This window comes from Aphis gossypii, chromosome X, assembly GCF_020184175.1.
Source record: "Aphis gossypii isolate Hap1 chromosome X, ASM2018417v2, whole genome shotgun sequence".
In the NCBI taxonomy this organism is placed as follows: Eukaryota; Metazoa; Arthropoda; class Insecta; order Hemiptera; family Aphididae; genus Aphis; species Aphis gossypii.
The window spans coordinates 41,110,012-41,115,629 of record NC_065533.1 but is presented as its reverse complement, the minus strand read 5'-3'; the positions used below and the strand labels follow the sequence as shown (position 1 = coordinate 41,115,629).

At 30.3% G+C, this 5,618-nt stretch overlaps 1 long non-coding RNA gene across 1 annotated transcript; it reads left to right on the top strand.

Annotated features, from left to right (window-relative positions):
• The first annotated feature begins 2,182 nt into the window (after positions 1 to 2,182).
• On the top strand, positions 2,183 to 4,176 carry LOC126551783 (uncharacterized). Its single transcript, XR_007605667.1, has 3 exons — positions 2,183 to 2,353; positions 2,499 to 2,748; positions 4,070 to 4,176. It is a non-coding gene; the product is annotated as an uncharacterized LOC126551783 (long non-coding RNA).
• Positions 4,177 to 5,618: the final 1,442 nt, after the last annotated feature.

The window sequence follows — 5,618 nt, the reverse complement described above, 5'->3', positions numbered from 1 at the left end:
ACTTACGAGCAAGTGATATTTACACATTTTTTTTTCTTATTCGTCTTCAGATATTGTTTTATAAAATGTATCTCTCAGCACGCAGAACACTCGAGTTAACGTCTACTCGTATAATAGCGAATTAGTAATGATTTTCATTATATGCGGTAAAAACGAAAACTTTGTCCGAACCTTCCCCGAGTAGATAGGTAATTACTATTTAGATATTGGGTCATTTGTACGACGTTTGTCGGCCGAAACGCTCCACAATATATAATATATGCTCGAGCACTATTATACAGCACAATTTAGTAATATTAAAATCTATCAGATATTTCTTTGGTCCAGGCGAGATTAAATCGCATCCTGCGCACGTCGTTTGACTCGTTCGAGTTTGTGAATCGGTTGTCCGCGGAATGCTTCGCACGCTACAGATACCGCGCACACATTCCTATATATACATGCACACGGCTAGTGAATATTATACGATAATAATATTATTATAATAACTTTATAAAGTGTCGAATGTTATCACAAGTGACGTGCGGCAGGAACCCAGCTGTGTTCTCGGGACGGTATTGTCAGAAGAAACAAACACCTGTACAAGCGCGTATATGGGTGTGCGCATATTATATACGGGTATATATATATATATATAGGTGCGATACACACGACGACTATAATATTATAGCGCGTTTGTTACCGTTTATTTAAGGGTACATTTTGGTAGCCCCGCAGTGTGGATCTAAAATAATTCTTGACACGATAAACGATCGCTGTTCGGCTCAACCAAATATATATATTATACGCGTTTGTGTTTTGTACTCGTGCGTGTATGTGTCTGTATACACACACTATCGTATTTCTTGCACTTCTGAGTAAAAATTCGGTTGGCCCAAAAGAGAAACTCAAATATTTAATTGAATGTTTTTGTGTACGTCTTTACGCGTTCTATTGAAATTCACGAGTTTTCGTTCGATATATTTTTATAGCTCGTAAATATACATATTATATATTTTTTTTTTCGTAGGTAGTCGTCTATATAAACGTTTTCTAACGTTTTTTTTTTCGATTCGTTTTCGTGTATATTACACGAATATACTACGAATATATAATATATTTATAAATCACAACGAATATTAAAATGAAATTTTACATATTATTTTGCATTCTCTGCATTTTTAGGGTTTTATATTCGTCGCAGAGGCATTTTCTTTTAAATGTTATATTTTAAGAGTTTGGAGTGATATCGATTTAAGTAAAACAAATTTGCCATATTAATTTTAAACATTATAATGTACAAGTATAATATAATATTTTTATTACAAGTATTTCCCGTTCATATTTTTATACGTTGTTCTATTTAGTGCAGTTATCCTCATCACTTATAATATGTTATGTATTTTCGAATTATTCGGTGTCCGTTTTTTTTTTTATTATTCAATCTGTATAATTGCCTATTTTTGTATTAAAATAAAAACTAATAATATAATTTACTATACTAGTTATGCATAATACAATATTATTATTTATTTTAATTTCGGTCAGCAGTCGCCAATCGTACATTTAGTACTATAATTAATATATAACGTACTTTAACGCTTATATATCTACAGATCATATTAATGTTTTAATTATACTTATATCTATATAATATACAGGTATAAAAACTATAACCACTGACTATAATCTATTTAAAGCCTTACTGAAAAAATCGACTAAACTCATACCCAACTATAGAGTACGAGCAAAATTATTATCGTCAAAAAATTACTATTTTGTTTGCAATCCCAATCAATATTCATGTTTTTACACTGCCCGTTCGTATTTTTTACATCTCGAGGTAAACCCGTTAATAATTCAAGATCCACATACGCACAACTCAGGGAGAAAAAAATTATTTATAATATAATGTCATTAAACGGGTATACGTAATATTGTACACAGGTATATCGATTTTTTTTTTAATTTATTAATTAATAAAAGTAACCAAAAATCAAAATTTGTTATTTAATCCCCAAGTTTATCATCAAAATTAATGTTCATAATAATAAGTTTGGGGGTAAAATTCGTTGGAAATGTAAATAATATGATTTATCAGTATTTACTATTTATAGTTTAATCGTTTAATTTTTTTTCACCTTGCTGGCTCGACACAAAATATTATTGTCGTATATAATTGATTAATTATACTGGCCTGTTAAAAATTCTATCACTGCGGCGAGCGGCTTGTTGTTGTTGCCTTAACACAATAGTATTTTACATTTTTAGTTTTAACGTCACATGACATTTTCCGTCGGATTTTTTATTTTAATTGTTTTTATTCAATTCGCAGCAATACACGTTTCGGTAGCCAATCGACCGCATAAATAAGGTAAGTGTCACATATATTATATATTATAACCGATCTAAATTGTATTGAATGTCACGCAAAGACGGTTGACTGAAATACGATACGTCCCACGAACTATTACTTAAAATAACTTGACGTCTATTTGTTTGCGTTTTGCAATGAACAGGATCGATAAGGACATAATAATATTGTAATACACGACGGATTTATATCGAAACTATTAGTATCAAAATTTAGAAAATGTCCGATCCATACTGCTTGACTTATTGCGTGGGGTGCCGTCAGAAGACGTCGTGGAGCGGTCAGCCGACCCTGAATCAAACTCGAAACTTCAAGGCCGGTCTGCGCGGTGTGTGCATTAAGTGCAACAAGACAAAATTCACGTTCGTCACCACAGTCTACTACTGTAGCAAACGGTAAGCGGTCGTAGTCGGCGTTGTTATACCGCGATTAACGTTCACTAAACACAATATTATATCTATACTATACCTAACCTTATATAATACGTTTGTACGGTGTCGTCAAAACGTTTTTAAGTCCACCGACACTCGTGTTTTCATCCACAGTAAGTATAATAATCACTGAAACTGTTAGAGAAATCGTATTCAAATCTGTAATTCAACCGCCGGGTCGCGTCGTATCATGTCCAAAATTCGAGCTAGGCCCAAATATAGATTATAGTCCTAGTAGATCATAGTTAGCGAATGAAAACATCATGATTAAAACGATCAATCAAAATGATATGATAAAATAGGCACACGAAACGGCAGACGGCGGCGTAACTGTAAACTCGACTTACGGGAAAGTGAGCACCTATATTGTACATTATTGTATACAAATTTGAAAATCTTTTAAATTTCAAACCGTTTTAACGGCATCGTATAAACGTACTACTATAAAATAATATATAACGTTACGGAATAAGAGCAAGTTGCATAACGTTATTTAACGTCCATAAGTTGTTTGTTGATAACCATTTTACGAGGACAAGAATCACTCGGGCTATAATCCGTGTGTGCAGTATCGTTTTTCGATATCACTAATACAAAATAGACATAGTTAATCTTTACATATTTTAAAAACGTTAAAATTATTTATAAATATTTTTCAAGCTTTTGCAATATTTTTCGTACGCGATGTCGAAAAAAAATAATAACGATATTCCTTGATCGATTTGTTTTCCTTTTCGAATAGTTTTTAATACAAGTATATTAGTTTCTCATGTATACCTAACTGTAGTATTTTTAACTGTGTACTTACATTGTGAAACGTTGTAGTATTATAAAGTACATAATTTCAATATCGTTCAACAACCAATAGATATATCGACGTGAGATCTCTTGTAAATTAGCTATAAAACAACGAAATATATTTAAATATCTATTTATTATTTTAAATTTCATTGAAAATACCTTTATCAAACTCTAAACTTATCGTCTGAACGTTAAACAGACCGGTAGCATCGTACTGGCGATTTTTCAGATAGACAGTCATGAGGGTTATCACGAGCTAATCAAAACCAATCATTTTTTCAAAACCAAAATGTCATTCAAACAATGCTGATCCAAGAAATTATTACACTTGGCCTGTAAACGATTTATAATAATTGTTGTTAATATAATAATATATAATGTTTTATTCGTATACGATCCGATGTTTGATATATAAACGCGCTATTGTATAGTTTCAAAAACAAATTTATTATGTGGTTCTGTACATTTTATATTTGGTTTGCAGGCAAAATCAGTCGTCTGGGACAAGTGCGGGTTGACGACAATTTTAACCGATTCAAAAATTATACGTATTCAATTTTATAAAAAAAATAAATAAATTTTATGGTTTTACACTTTTTTTCAATTATTTATGATTATGACATAATATTATACGTACTGCAGTCGCGGTAACTGCGTAAACACAACACGAATATAATATAATATATAATATATTATGATAGTCACAATAACAGCTAACTATCCCTCAATTACTATTAGACCTATTATTTTAAAACTACCCCTCCCCCCCTTGGCTACGACCTTGTTTCTCGGTTACAAGTTATGTATGTTGTAGTTTCATTGATCTGTTTCAACAATATTAATATAATTTTTAACAAACAAAACAAAATCGTAGCTTTATTGTATTACCATAATCTAATCTGAAATTATAAATACTTTAGCGTTGGAGGAGCAATGCTTGGAGTAAATCGACTCCTAATCATAATGATTAATAGTGGCGTACCGATAATTTCAAAAATTATATATAGATATTTTATGTTTTTATCAACATCTCGAATTGACAAAATTGTAAACGAATACGTGGTGCCGTGGTTCCTCGAAAGGATTAATCGATTATTAAAAATTTTAAAGTTGTAATAATATGACCGCAAATTACAATATAAAAATATGTATAAAACCTTATAAGTATGTTTTATCAGTTGTGTATTTGTATCGTTTATATAATCATTTGCTTAAAATATGACATTGTAATATTTATAATAGAGAACAATCAAAACTGTAAAAGTGCATAAGCTCAATTAAAGTGAAGAGGATAGCTATAAAAAATGACTTAGAGCTCTTTCATACCCATTATAATAATTAATCTTAGAACTCACATAAAATATTTAATGCTTATTCAAACTAAATAGTTATTAATATTTACTTTAACACATTTAATATAAACAATATGTGTATACAATTTTTTTCATCAGTTGCAAGTTACTTGCAGTATTGATGCAGAATCCAATCGATATAATATAAGTCATACAATTATACTCTTAAAGTGTTTATACCACATATATAACTATGTAAGATATTTTGTAATTCAATAAGTACTTTTTTAGTATTCTGTAAAATGTATTAATTTTTTTATTCAACTTTTATGTCGAACGATTTCGTTATGAATAATAATAATATGACCTATTTAATTAAAACTTAAAGTACTTATTGTTAGGTATTTTATTTTCAAATTTGCTAAAGAAAACTCTAGAGAGGTTTAGAATACTCTCATACATGTTTTAATAAAATTTAAACCGTAGGGTAAAAATTATTATTTTAATTTTAATCTATAATAATATGCAATGAATACAATGGTGTAGCGGTGAAGTGAACACCCCCACTTGTTGCTTTTAGGAATATGTATAGGAATGGGGGTTCAGTCAGGTTTCAAAAGGCTATAGTTGCGCTATTGTACAGTTCAAAATAATGCTATATTATCACACACCAAGCGGTGCGATAGAACTAAGCAAGTCAAATAAGCTATAGCTGGATGATAAAAACAGGTCGTCAAAGGA